Raw genomic sequence first — 15,644 nt, forward strand, 5'->3', positions numbered from 1 at the left:
ATTTTCAGTTCTTAGAGTTGTGACTGCTTGTCAAATTATTTAGGGCTATCTGAAGGTGATAGAACCACATTGGAGCTTTGTTGAAGCAGTGTAACTGAAGCAGCTGAGGAGTTTCACAATTGAAGAAATGAAACCAGTGTTTTTGGCCCCCTGTCAAACACGATGTAGCGGTGGTATGAAAGATAAGAGTCACCCTGCACACTACTCAGTTGGCTCCACAAATAGGTTGAGCTGGAGAAATGGTTACACTCAAACTCAACTCTCCCTGATCGCATCTCCTCTCTACTTGTTTGTGGTTCTTTTTTTATTTTATTTTAATACCAACTGCTGTCTCAACAGCTGTATCCTACAGGCTATTGTTCATAAGTGTCCATATATTTAATAAAAATGCTACATATCGCCCAGCCTTTATGAAGTCAATATGAACTACTTACTAGAACTTAAACGTTTATGTTAGTCATTTCTGTTTCTTAGATCGCAAATGTCACAGACACGTACTTTATGTTGATAGTATTTTTTGTGACAATTTTAAAACCTATTGGCCCATATCAAATGTTTTTAACAGTTTTAAAGCATAGCTTAATCTATATATAAAAAAAACCTTGCCTGAACTCATATCTAATGGTATGACTGATGCAGAAATTATTTTATTGAAGTAGCTGACATATATTTATGTTTTTATTTTTTAAATGTTATCATTTGAAATGAGCTGTTCTGAGTGCTGGCTGATGACTTCAAATGAGTGCTGGCCAGTCAAGTAATGGCGCAGACTGCTGTCCTATCTGTGTTACTGCATGTTACAGATTCCTCCCTTTAGTGAGTTGAACAGTAGGAGTCAGGTTTGGGCGCCCACAGCCTTCAATCGCTTCCCTTCAAAATAAAAATCCAGCTATAACTTTGTTTAAAGTGCTGTGGTTTATGACCTGACCTAGGTCATATAATAATACATATTAAATTGAAATATTATGATAATATTAGACAAATTATAATACATATTAAAATTGAAATATTATGATAATATTAGACAAATTATAATACATCATAAAATGGAAAGGCAGCATAAACAGACAATGTGTGTAGGTGGCTTCTCTTTAAATCGTGAACAACTCTAATCAAAAAGTTGAATGAACTCCATTTGAGTGCAATTATTAGTGGTGAACACTGTGTTCAACCACAGGTTCATAATCCCTTAATAGGCTAAATTGGCTAAATAGGCTGTAAACTCAGAGTAAGCATATATCCCTCATGAACATTGTCTGACCTGCTAGTTTTCAAAGCAGTCCAATGTGTGTGGGTGGCATCTAAGAGTCAGCAAATATCCCTGGGTGGTGTGGTTGGTATCTTTAAATGGTGAAGAACACATTTTCTGCAGCCCAGTCACCATGATAGGCTCTGTGATGTTGTTGCTATTTTTCCTCCTGTTCTTCTTGATCAGGGTCCGCCGACCTAAAAACCTCCCCCCAGAACCCCCGTCCCCTGCCCACCCTAGGCAATCTGCTACAGCTGGACCCTGTCAACCCCCTCAAAGACCTGGAAAGGGTAAGAGAACTTTACAAAAAATCCACAAACCTGGAAAAGTTTTGTTTACCCTGGGTTTATTTTTGTGTCATTCACTGTATGTTGTCAGTGATTGGCAGTTAACACACTGTTCCTAGGCCGTCATTGAAAATAAGAATTTGTTCTTAACTGACTTGCCTGGTTAAATAAAGGTAAAAAAATATAAATACTTTTGAATAGTTACCAGTAATTTGGTTTTGTTTGAAGTTACCCAAACTGTGTGCAGGAAGATATGGTTTTGTAGCGTCCTTACAGATCTTTAAGCTTGAACAAACAACTATGTTTTTAGAAGACTTTCAACTAAAGCATTTTAGATACTAACTTAAAATGCCATTGTGATTCATGTCAGAGCAGCAACAGCCACTAAACTGTGTTTGATCCAAAATAGGTCAGGTTCCAAAAGGTTTTATCAGGCCTAAATCAACATGCACTGTCTCCGCTTTTGAAACAACCTTCAAAAAGGTTCTTGATGGGGATTTGTTTTGTTACAGACGTTTGTTCATCCATATTAATTTAACCCAGATAGTGATGAGTGTCAATGATACAATACAATAACTTTTCACAGGAGGTTGGTGGCACCTTAATTGGGGAGGACGGGCTCGTGGTAAATGGCTGGAGCGGAATAGGTGGTATGGTATCAAATTCATCATTCCATTCGCTCTGTTCCAGCCATTATTATGTGATGTCCTCCTCTGGAACTCAGTAGTTGCTTGCTTGTTTAGTTTCATCTTCAGATGTGTCTGACTTGTCACACAACTTACTGTTCAGCTTGGGAACTCTCTCTCCCTCTGTGTTTCAGCTGAAGAGGCGCTATGGTAACGTGTTCTGTCTGTACATCGGATCACGACCTGTCGTGGTACTGAATGGCCTTGAGGCGGTTTGTGATGCACTGGTGACATGCACAGCTGAATTTTCAGGACGACCAAACCATCTCATGATCAGCGACATCACAGGACCAGCCTAGTGTCCCCTAGGCTGGTCCTGGGTCAACTTTATAATTTGTGATATAATTGTATTGGTGTAGGTAGAAGTAGAGGTGACCTTAAATCAGTTTATATAATGCAGAGCACAAACACACACCTCAAAGCTAATCGCTAAGCTAAGGACCCTGGGACTAAACATCTCCCTTTGCAACTGGATCAGTGACTTCCTGGCGGGCCGCCCCTAGGTGGTAAGAGTAGGCAACAACACATCTGTCATGCTGACTCTCAACATGGGGGCCCCTCAGGGGTGCGTGCTTAGTCCCCTCCTGTACTCCCTGTTCACCCACGACTGCGTGGCCACGCACGACACCACCATGATTAAGTTTGTCGACGACACAACGGTGATAGGCCTGATCACCGACAACAATGAGACAGCCTACAGGGAGGAGGTCAGAGACCTGGAAGTGTGGTGCCAGGGTAATAACCTCTCCCTCAACGTGAGCAAATCAAAATAGTTGACCGTGGACTACATGAAATGGGGGGCCGAGCACGCCCCCATTTACATCGAAGGGGCTGTAGTGGAGCTGGTTGATAGCTTCAAGTTCCTTGGCGTCCACATCATTAACAAACTATCATGGTCCAAAACACCAAGACAGTCGTGAAGAGGGCACGACAATGCCAATTCCCCCTCAGGATACTGAAAACATTTGGCATAGGTCCTCATTTCCTCAAAACGTTCTACAGCACACCATCGAGATTATCCTGACTGGTTGCATCACCGCTTGGTATGGCTGCTCGGCATCCGACCGACCACAAGGCGCTACAGAGGTTAGTGCGCATGGCCCAGTACATCACTGAGGCCAATCTTCCTGCCATTCAGGACCTCTATACCAGTTGGTGTCAGAGGAAGGCCCTAAAAATTGTCTAAGACTCCAGGCACCCTAGTCATAGCCTGTTCTCTCTGCTACCACACGCAATCGGTACGGGAGTGCCAAGTTGGCTACCTGGACTATTTGCATTGAGCCAATTTTTTTATGCCACTCGCTGTTAATTATCTATGCATATAGTCACTTTAACCTTACCTACATGTACATATTACCTCAATATACCTCGACTAACCTGTACCACCGCACATTGACTCGGTACCGGTAACCCGTAGTTATAGTCTCGTTATTGTTTTTTATTATTACTTTATACATTTGTATTTTTAGCAAATATTTTCTTACGTGAAAAAAATTGATTGTTGTAAGTAAGCATGTCACGGTAAGGTCTACACTTCTCCGTTCTCTGTCGTGGGTGATGTTGGCTTTCACTGACTGGTCGAGCACCGGTGCACACTACCAAGTGCACTATTTTTCAGCTGTTGCGCTACGGTAGTTACATAGTAATAGCGTCACTGCTATTAGCTTCACGACATACATACTATGGGATGCCGTTTGCGTCTTTGCATGCCAAAAAAGATAAAGTAGCACTGTCAAAGCTGTACAAAAAAAGTCTGCAAACAAGCAAACACCGGCCACGAAGACATCGCGTTGGTAGTAAAGCATAATTTGTTCGAACGCAACTTCGGGGGTAACTAGCTTTAGCTTGGTATCTAGCTAGCACCAATACAACCAGGCTGAAAACAATGACCAGTACAAACTGCAGCCATTTTCATTATTCTTAGCAATGATTTAGGAATCTTTGTGAGTTAGTATTAGCTAGGTTGCCACTTGTTGCCACTATTGAAATTGAACTTCAGTTCATGAAAATAAATAGCTAGCCAGCTAACGTTATAAGCAGCCAGCTAACTTCATCTGGCTAGTAAGGCTCGACCGGACCGGGTTATGTGTTGTGAAGCTAGCCACAATAAGGATTAGGCACAATAGTGGAATTTGTGGTTTGCCTTCAAAATAAAATTATGAAATTGAGAGTTATGCAAATGAATACAAATATAATTATGTCATACCTTTATTTTGAAGGCTAACCGCAAAGTCCACTATTGTGGCTAATCCTTATTGTGGTTAGCTTTACATAGATGGGTCCGACCACCAAATAAGAACTATCTTATAAATTAGGGTTATTTTAGATGGTGACACCTAGCTATATAGTTAGCTAGCTAACCATAGCTACTGAAACAGATGTCGTTTTGCTATTTTTGGGGGAAGAACACTGCTTACATCCATGAGCTAGCTAGCTTTTTTTTATAACCAGCACTGTAGGTGCGCAAGACAACTTTACCAGCATTATAGCATACGCACGGATGAATCGTTGTAACATATGAAATATGAGTGATAGTGTAATCAATGTGTAATAACTACGTAAAAAATGTATGAACGTGTCAAATTATGTGACGTCAGTCATATTCAGGCCCTGATTGGTCAACAAGCTTAATTGACACTCAAATAGTGTTATTTGACACGTCAAATAGTGTTATTTTATGTGTATCTTTTTTGACAAGCAAAGATCCAACCGGCGTCACATAGAAATCGACTGAACAAATGAACAACGAAACAGCACAGCAAAAAAGTGAAAGAAAGATGTTTTGATTATGTTTTACTGGTAATGGGGACATACGGAAATGCCAACAAAATAACTTTTTGGTCAGTGGTGTGTGTGTATGTAACCTTTATTTAACTAGGCAAGTCAGTTAAGAACAACTTCTTATTTACAATGACGGCCCGGACGACACTGGGCCAATTGTGTGCCGCCCTATAGGACTCCCAATCAAGGCCGGATGTGATACAGCCTGGATTCGAACCAGGGCTGTAGTTACGGCTCTTGCACTGAGATACAATGCCCTAGACCGCTGCATCCATGTGTGTGTGTGTGTGTTAACTATTTAACTGTACTAGAATGCTTAAAAGGCCGCAAAAAATTTTAAAATCAGTTATCGGTATCGTTTTTTGGGGGCAAGGAAAATATCGGATATCGGTATAGCCCAAAAATGTCATATCGGTGCATCACTATTCAAGGCACTAATTTATTTTGCTAAACCACACATTTATAGCTATATTGCTCCATGTTACTTTGATCTGCTGATTTGTCTCTTGTAGTTCTATGAACTCATATCTGCCCTGAGGGCCCTACCCTTGCCCTTCAAGAAAGCCTTCCACATCTATGATGAAATCAAAGAACATGCACAGAAGGCTGTGACCAGCCACAAAAGTTCAAGGGTCTCAGGAGAGCCCAGGGACCTCATTGACTGCTACCGTGACCAGATTGACATGGTAACTAATCAGGAGAGAAATAGAACAATGCAAGTTCAGTAAACAGACATTTTCAAAGTAGGTCAAACTTAGTAGTTGAGTTGTGCTGGCGCTCTAACCAAAAATGGGGTTCTCAGTCCTAGAAATGTGTCTGCGTCTGTCTCAGACTGGTGATGGAGGCTCCACATTTAATGACGTTCAGATGGTGTTTCTACTAATTTATATTTTCGTTGCTGGGACAGACACCACTTCCAACACCCTCTGCTGTGCCATGCTACACCTGATGACCAACCAACACATACAGGGTGAGTAAATACACATACAACACACATACTGGTACACCCTTTGTGTATGGTACACAAAGTGTGTGTGTGTTCCAGAACGCTGTCACCGGGAAATTGAAGACGTTCTTGAGGGACGTTCATACACCTTGTTTGAGGACCAACATGCATTGCCGTACGTTCAAGCGATGATCCACAAGTGGATCACGTGGATGGCTGACACGGTTCCTCTTAGCGTGTTCCATATGACCTCCTGCAACACGCAACTACTAGGCTACCAGCTGCACCAGGTGAACATTGACATGACAACTGATACTGTTACGTAACTAGCCCACTAATTTTGCTACACTCGTTATGTGTAGGTGTCCTACGCCTAGCTAAATGGTCTCTAACCTGATTTCATGTGTGCATTGTCTGTGAAAATTAAAAGTATGCGGACCAGGTGTTGAATGCATGTGCCCGAGGAGACAGCCGAGTTCAGGGCCAGCTCCGTCTTGACCTCTTGAGTCTGCCCAAGCAGATTATCAGTTGTTGTTCAAGGTGGTGACCAAAATACATATAAGCAAAAAGAAACTACCAAAATACATGTCCAAAAATAAAGAGGTTAACTAAAACAAAACAAAGATTAGCAGGCTGAGAAGCTCCGTAGCCACCTCTCTCTCACGGATTGACTATCCCCTTGAATGCCTGCACTGTTGTGCTTAAGGACCCGGTTGCTGCTGCCCCCTAGGGATGAGGTGTGGAAGTGGTAGTGTGTACTGTATGTACGACCACTAAACTACTCCCCATATCATAACAATATGTTGCCACTGGTGACCTTAGAACCCTAACATAAAAAACCACACCGCTCGTGTGTTTCAAAAGAAATGTAAACATACATGTTATTCAATCATTACACCCACACTGCTCGCGCGTGTCAACGAGCATCTGTGTAGCTGTCACGTTCTGACCTTAGTTCCTTTGTTTTGTCTTTGTTTTAGTATGGTCAGGGCGTAAGTTGGGGTGGGCAGTCTATGTTCTTTTTTCTATAATTTGGGATTTCTGTGTTTGGCCTGGTATGGTTCTCAATCATAGGCAGCTGTCAATCGTTGTCCCTGATTGAGAATCATACTTAGATAGCCTGGTTTCACCTTTGAGTTGTGGGTGCTTATTTTCTGTTCTGTGTTTTGCTTCACCGTTCAGGACTGTTCGTTTTTGTCATTTTATTGTTTTTGTTCAAGTGTTCAGTATTCGTATTAAATACAATATGGACACCTACCACGCTGCGCATTGGTCTGACATTTCTTACTCCTTGTCTGAGGAGGACGAAGACAAGCGTTACAGTAGCCAGGCGCTGTAATAGAACTTGGTTCTATTTGTGATGCTTGAAGCGCTGCAAGTTCCGCCTCTCCCATCTCCTAATTGTTTTTTAGGAGCATATACCCACATGGGTGATTGAAATATGATGCACCTTAAAGCTGGTTGCCAACTGCCATATAAAGTCCAAAGAAAGGGAAGAAGATTGAAGAAGGAGAGATTACTAGAAACAAACTCGGGTTAAACTTTTTATCTGTGGATTAATTGTTGGAGTAGTGGACCTTGTGCATTTCAGGTAAAATAACAACCAAATGATTATATCCAAGGACAAATTAACTAGCAACAGCAAGCTAGTTAGCTAAATTACCATACATGTTCAATGCTTTTCGACCTGTCCCCAAATTAATGTCGTTGGTTCAGAGTTTGTTTTGATATTTCAACTTGCGTGTCCTGATCGCGTCTGGTATGGGTGGAGAAAATCAACATGCGGGTGATGGAGCATATGGACCCATGGGCTAGAGGGAGTGATGTCATGATGGGTACAGAATGTAGGCTATACCTGAGATCATCTGTAAAACCTCTCAATTTCATATGAGTACACCGCCTTCTCCAGTTCTCACCCTAACTATACTTTCCTCTTCGGTTCCAGGGCACGATGGTGATCCCTAACCTGTCCTCTGTGCTCCATGAAGAGGGCCAGTTGGAAGTTCCCTCAAGAGTTCAGCCCTGACAACTTCCTCAACGAGGACGGCGAGTTTGTGAAACCAGAGGCCTTTCTGCCATTCTCAGCAGGTACAGAGAGAGAGGTAGAGCTAGAGGGAGATAGAGAGGATGCATAGAGACTGAACAAGAGTTCATGTTGATATAAGATATATAAGAGTGTGGACGGTGCATTCGGAAAGAATTCAGACCCCTTGTTTTTTTCCCACGTTTTGTTACGTTACAGCCTTATTCTAAAATGTGTTAAAACGTTTTTTTCCCCCTCATCAATCTACACACAATACCCCATAATGAAAAAGCAAAAACATGTTTTTAGAAATGTTTGCAAATGTTGTAAAAATAAAAAACTGAAATAACCCATTTACATAAGTATTCAGACCCTTTACTCAGTACTTTGTCGAAGCACCTTTGACAGTGATTACAGCCTCGAGTCTAATTGGGTATGACGCTACAAGCTTGGCACACCTGTATTTGGGGAGTTTATCCCATTCCTCTCTGCGGATCCTCTCAAGCTCTGTTAGGTTGGATGGGGAGCATTGCTGCACAGCTATTTTCAGGTCTCTCCAGAGATGTTTTATAGGGTTCAAGTCTGAGCTCTGGCTGGGCCACTCAAGGACATTCAGAGGCTTGTCCCGAAGCCACTCCTACGTTGTCTTGGCTGTGTGCTTAGGGTCGTTGTCCTGTTGGAAGATTAACCTTCGCCCCCATTCTGAGGTCCTGAGTGCTCTGGAGCAGGTTTTCATCAAGGATCGCTCTCTACTTTGCTCTTTTCCTCGATCCTGACTAGTCAAAAATGACTGGAAAAAAATTATGCTGCCACCACAATGCTTCTCCGTAGGGATGGTGCTAGGATTTCTCCAGATGTGATGCTGGCATTCAAGCCAAAGAGTTCAATATTGGTTTCATCAGACCAGAGAATCTTATTTCTCATGGTCTGAGAGTCTTTAGATGCCTTTTGGAAAACTCCAAGCGGGCTGTCATGTGCCTTTTACTGAGGGGTAGTTTCTGTCGGGCCACTCTACCATAAAAGCCTGACTGGTGGAGTGCTGCAGAGATGGTTGTCCTTATGGAAGTTTCTCCCATCTCCACAGAGGAACTCTAGAGCTCTGTCAGAGTGACCATCGGCTTCTTGGCCACCTCCCTGACCAACGTCCTTCGCCGATTGCTCAGTTTGGCCTGGCGGTCAGCTCTGGGAAGAGTTTTGGTGATTCCAAACATCTTCCATTTAAGAATGATGGAGGCCATTGACCTTCAACGCTGCAGAAATGTTTTGGTGCCCTTCCCCAGATCTGTTCCTCAACACAATCCTGTCTCGGAGCTCTACGGATGTCACGTTCGTCATAGTGAGGAGACCAAGGCGCAGCGTAATTTGAATATATTCTTCTTTATTTAAACGAAGAACACTAAACAAACAAAAAAAAATAACAAAACGAACGTGACGCTATAAACACGCGTGCTGACATGCACCTACACATATACAATAACCCACAAAACCAAAATGGAAAATGGCAACCTATATAGGATCCCCAATCAGAGACAATGATAAACAGCTGCCTCTGATTGGGAACCAATTCAGGCCACCATAGACCTACATTTACCTAGACAAACCAAAACCCCATAGATATACAAAAAAACCTAGACAAGACAAAAACACACATACCACCCTCGTCACACCCTGACCTAACCAAAACAATAAAGAAAGAGAGAATGCTGAGAATGTTTTTTTTTAGAATAAGGCTGTAACGTAACAAAATGTGGGAAAAGTCAAGGGGCCTGAATACTTTCCGAAGGCACTGTACATGTAGAAACGGCTTGTCCACCATGTTTACTACAGCATGTGTATGAAGGTGTCGTCAACATACATAACTGTGTTTGTGTTCCACAGGCTCTCGTGTATGCCTGTGAGAAGGGTTAGCGCGCACGGAGCTCCTTCTGATACTGGTAACCTTGCTTCGACATGTCCAATTTGTCTCGCCTGAACAAGAAGGTGCGCCTGACTTCCGCCAGATTTTTGGCATTGCACAGGCGCAAAAATCCTACCGCCTGGGAGTGCGTCTGAGAAGCAGCCAGTGATGTTGAACTACCGACAGTTTTCACTGAGCGGCAATATCACTAAAGCAGCACATTAAATAATTCTATACCCTCCATTGAGTGCCTTATAGTTTTTAATAACACATTTTGTGATCTGTGATGGACAGTCGAAATCAAATGACCTATTTTCATGCTAAATAAATGAACCTCCTCAACAGGTAAACATCACATAACATGTAAAATGATGTCATATTCTGCAGCCAGTCCAGAAATAAATTGGATAGTGATTTTTGTGTTTCCTCTTCTCCCACCCATGACTCTTCAAACCACATTCCATACAGACACAGTAAACAGACCCAGACACGATGCAAACATTTCGAATGAAACTAGAGAATATAATTAAATGTAAAAATCCTAAAAACAACACTCTAAACAAAAGAACCATTTAAGTATTTTTATTTCTTTATTTTATTAATTTTAAAATAAAATGCTAATAGCCCTCTGAACATACAGAATATTAGCTGACTGTAGAAACAGTATATACAACGGTGTGTAAAAATACTTTTTAAGGGCTAGATCAAACTATATGAATAAATGTTCGTTTTTTCAAAGCACAAGTACAGTAGCTATTCACGTTTTATTTTTGATATTAAGCTTTATTTAACCGGAGTCACATTGAGATAAAACTCTTCTACAAATCAAATGTTATTAGTCACATGCGCCGAATACAACAGGTGTAGTAGACCTTTCAGTGAAATGCTTACTTACGGGCCCTAACCAACAATGCAGTTTTAAAAATACGGATGAGAATAAGAAATAAAAGTAACAAATAATTAAAGAGCAGCAGCAAAATAACAATAGGCAGACTATATACAGGGGGTACGGCCGGGTACAGAGTCAGTGTGCGAGGGCACGGGTTATTTGAGGTAATATGTACAAGAGAGCTTTGCATAAATTTACAAATAAAACCCAATACATAAATAAAACACAACAGCACTCTAAATCCCACTATAATTAAATACATAATACGCAACATTACATATATAAGAAAAGCAATCGAATTCTGTAACATAAAAGTCTCCAATCAATAATTTAAAATTCCTGAAAGGCACCAGAACCTCTAATTGCAAGGCATTTTGTGTATAACTAAAAGCATATTTTCCCAATTCTGTGGAGACCAACGGGATCTCCAGAGTTATCCATCCCTGAGAACGGGCTTGGTCATTTGTACGTCTAAAATGAATCAATGATGTAATGTAATGTACAGAGAACGTTTCTGCAAGACTAAATAAATAAAATAGAGTGCAGTTCTCTTGTTACAGACAGAGGTCCATCCCACATGTTTGTACAGAATATAATAATGAGTCCTAAAACCATCCCCAGTGATAAAACGGATTGCTGAATGGAATACTGACTCCAATTGTTTCAAAACAGAGGCCGCCGCTTGCATATAAATAATGTCACCATAGTCTATTACAGGGAGAAGCGTTGTTTGAACATTCTTCCTTCTATTTTGAAAAGTGAGGCAGGATTTGTTTCTATATAAAAACAATCGTAATTCTCAGCTTCTTTGTCAAGTTTTCAATGTGTTTCAAAAGACAACTTGGCATCAAGCCAGATACCCAAATACTTATAGTGAGAAACTTTCTCATTTTGGGCTCCATTTGGAGTGAAAATACGCAAGTCCTCAGGGTCAACATTATGGGCTGGCTGTGAAATACATTATGTACATGTATGCGCGAATTGAATGTGAGATTGGGCTGCGCTTAGAGAAGTGCTTCCATAAACCAATTATTGTATTAGTTCTACCGTCAACTTGAATCACTTTATCCCAGTGTTAACCAGCCCACACACACTAGAGACAACAACCCTGTTGACAATACCCAATCCATCCATTTGTCGGTGTGTATCGGAAGAATAATCATCCTTTACGTTTTTATATTGAGATTCATTTTAATGTAAAAGGATAATACCAATTATTTTATGATCGTATATGCCTATTCCAATAGAGAACCTAAGCCGGTTTTTAATTATATAATCCTTTATCCTAGCCCTATAATACATAGATTTATTAGGTTATATCTTAAAAGCTAATCATTCCGATTCACATCGGCGAACAAGAGCCGCAATATATAACGGCTTTTAAGTCATAATATACCCGACCTTTACAATTAGAACATATCGTATTAAACTTAAAAAAACGACCTTGGTTTTTCTAATGTACAATCTTCAAATAAAAAAAAATAAAAAAAATCATACAGTAGCCTCTCTGTAGTGCCTTTTAGGGAGTCCACTGTAGTTTTCAATATCTAATTTTCCGCTCGTATTTCTTCCATCCTGTTTTTAAGGCCTCAACCTCCCCCAGTAGCCCAGGCAATAGATCACGTTTTTTGAACTGCTCGTTCATGCTTGTAAGCATTGCTCTATCTTCTGGAGACATAGTTATAAAAACGTCCCCCTCCAATGTTACGTTTGGAATTTTAGACGGCGGCTTTCCTCCCGTTTCACTCGCAGAACTCAAGGAAAGGTCTTGTCTGGTTCGCTTCGATGTATCCGTTTCTTTCTCGAGCATTTCAAAACGATGATCAATAAATCGTTCCAGATTCTCTATATTATCCAGAATGTTTGTATCGTAGTTATCAGCTAATTCTATTTTTTTGTGTGATTAATTCATGGGACAAGCCTTGCCATACCACGCTGTCACGTCATCACCTCTACAAGTCCATTTTTGGCAAAAGGCTGCGAACGTTTAGGTGCATGAATTTCTAACCTTTTTAGGGGTTTGAAATCACCTGGGGTGTCAATAAAAGCCGTATCATTACCTGCCAATCTATTATTCATAACCACAGGCTGCATAGCAATGGGAATTACATTGTCGAAATTGACCCCAATCCGCCCTACATATTGTTTATCTATCACTGTTTGCTGGGGGCGTTGAGACGTAATAGTGATTAACTGTTACCTTCACTTTACATTACACCTTTGTAAACGTGTCAATTTCTTAGAGCTGCCTTGTAGTGATTAGATAGTGTCCACGCGCCAAGGTGATTTCGGTGATTTCCATCATCCCTGAAAAATATTTTGTTGTTGCCAAAAGGTATCAGACATTCATGGTGTGCTAGCAGTCTGCTGAATCTGCCACTTCTATGACCCAGTGGAGGAAGGCCAGAGAGGAACGGACACTCAGTCTTTCAGCTTGGTCTATAAAGGTCTATAAAATATTTTTTTATGATGCTCTGATCTGGCCAACTAAATGTAATTTGATCTTAACATACATAAGGTAGGCCGTCATTGTAAATAAAAATGTGTTCTTAACTGACTTGCCTAGTTAAATAAAGGTTAAATTAAAAAATATATACAAAAAATAAGACAATACTTGTGCATAAGTGAGAGTACTTTTACATGATTTATCCAATCGTTTTACACTACCAAGTTATCAAGAAACATACAATGTTACAAGTCATCCTCAATGTTTTACAAAATAAAATGTATTATTATTCCCATATAATTATTACAGAGAATCAGACAAATTATGCTACCCTCTGCATATTAGCTATATCTGGAAATGTACACATGTTGTGCTGTTGTAGGAAGCAATCACTCCCCTATTGCTGACTACAAATGATCTATAACTGGGCTTACAACTCACTAACTAGCAAAGGATATGAGCAAAATGTGCACACTTGGCTACATACAGCTCTCGCTTTGATCTCAAAACAAGTGCATCTACTCACGACCGCTCATGCTGTAAACACAGTCCAGCTCAAAGTAAATGGCACAGATCCATATATGGCACTGCTCTATTTGCAAAATAGGTCTACTGCAGGTCTGATTGGTTATGCCGCACCGGTCTGTGTAGAGAATGGGTTGAGTCCTGCTTGTCAATGCAATGGAATCCTACTCCGATGCGTTCTGCCTACAACAAAATCAGGTGCATAGTTAGTTTTGCATACTAAGTCTTGCATCATTCGTTTTGTTTCTGTATGTTGCATTGAAAGTGGCTAATATTGTGTTGATTCAATCACAATTGCCACAGTAAAGGGAAACATTGATAGTGTTAACTAACAAGGAAAACTCTAGAAAGTTCAGAGAAGTTCAATCTTGTGCTTCTCTCCATGGGCTGATATTTCTTCTGTGCGGCAGTCCTGAGGGATCTGCGTGGCAGTCTCGGGGCTATTGCGCACCCACGTGCAGCTTAGCGGGAACATTGGTCATCATGATAAACAATAGGAGGCCTAGAAGGCTCAGTCTTTTCTTCTTTCTTCGTGGAGCAGATGAAGTTCAACCTGTCCTCACAGTCCCAGGTTCCCCAGTGCTCTCCCATCTTGGCCAGAGTCCCACAGCGGATGTGTTGGGCGGGGCAGTGGGGCAGCTTCCCCCAGTACATGCCTGGTACTCCAGGGGGTTCCCGCTCACCCACAGCTACTCGCCAGCCAGGAAGAGCAGACCCATCCACACGTGGTCCGTCTGGGCTTCTGAGATCTGCTGTTGGGTTTGGAGTTGCTCTGTCTTAGAGAGCAGGCTGGAGAGGTTACTGTGGTGCTGCCTGCAGTACTCAAATCAAATCAAAGTTTATTTGTCACATGCGCCGAATACAACAGGTGTAGGTAGACCTTACAGTGAAATGCTTACTTACAGGCTCTAACCAATAGTGCAAAAAATGTATTAGGTGAACAATAGGTAGGTAAAGAAATAAAACAACAGTAAAAAGACAGGATATATACAGTAGCGAGGCTATAAAAGTAGCGAGGCTACATACAGACACCGGTTAGTGAGGCTGATTGAGGTAGTATGTACATGTAGATATGGTTAAAGTGACTATGCATATATGATGAACAGAGAGTAGCAGTAGTGTAAAAGAGGGGTTGGCGGGTGGTGGGTGGGACACAATGCAGATAACCCGGTTAGCCAATGTGGGGGAGCACTGTTTGGTCGGCCCAATTGAGGTAGTATGTACATGAATGTATAGTTAAAGTGACTATGCATATATGATAAACAGAGAGTAGCAGCAGTGTAAAAAGAGAGGTTGGGGTGGCACACAATGCAAATAGTCCGGGTAGCAATTTGATGACCTGTTCAGGAGTCTTATGGCTTGGGGGTAAAAACTGTTGAGAAGCCTTTTTGTCCTAGACTTGGCACTCCGGTACCGCTTGCCATGCGGTAATAGAGAGAACAGTCTATGACTGGGGTGTCTGGGGTCTATGACAATTTTTAGGGCCGTCCTCTGACACCGCCTGGTGTAGATGTCCTGGATGGCAGGCAGCTTAGCCCCAGTGATGTACTGGGCCGGACACACTACCCTCTGTAGTGCCTTGCGTTCAGAGTCCGAGCAATTGCTGCACCAGGCAGTGATGCAACCAGTCAGAATGCTCTCGATGTTGCAGCTGTAGAACCTTTTGAGGATCTCAGGACCCATGCCAAATCTTTTTAGAGCCTTCTTCTCCTTTACCAGGACCAGATCACTGTCACGCTTCTCCTTATATCAGAAGAAAGGGTGTACTTCAGCATAGTTCTCACATAACCTTGCAAATTTTGCATTACAACACAGTTATTTTTGCCCCCATCTAGATGCTGAAGAGCCTACATTTTAAAGAGTAAACATTCCCCTCCAGACAACTTCCACTCTGTAGTCAAGTCATCTCTGTATA

General features: G+C 41.5%; 1 long non-coding RNA gene and 1 pseudogene across 1 annotated transcript; both read left to right on the top strand.

The window, feature by feature from the left end:
• Positions 1-1,441: 1,441 nt before the first annotated feature.
• On the top strand, positions 1,442-2,510 carry LOC139385149 (uncharacterized). The gene is made up of 3 exons (XR_011628915.1): positions 1,442-1,539; positions 2,123-2,186; positions 2,357-2,510. It is a non-coding gene; the product is annotated as an uncharacterized lncRNA (long non-coding RNA).
• Positions 2,511-2,587: 77 nt separating this feature from the next.
• LOC139384488 (cytochrome P450 2D6-like) lies at positions 2,588-10,160 on the top strand (annotated as a pseudogene).
• The last annotated feature ends 5,484 nt before the right edge of the window (positions 10,161-15,644 follow it).

The sequence above is a fragment of the Oncorhynchus clarkii genome, chromosome 26, assembly GCF_045791955.1.
Source record: "Oncorhynchus clarkii lewisi isolate Uvic-CL-2024 chromosome 26, UVic_Ocla_1.0, whole genome shotgun sequence".
Classification (NCBI taxonomy): domain Eukaryota; kingdom Metazoa; phylum Chordata; class Actinopteri; order Salmoniformes; family Salmonidae; genus Oncorhynchus; species Oncorhynchus clarkii.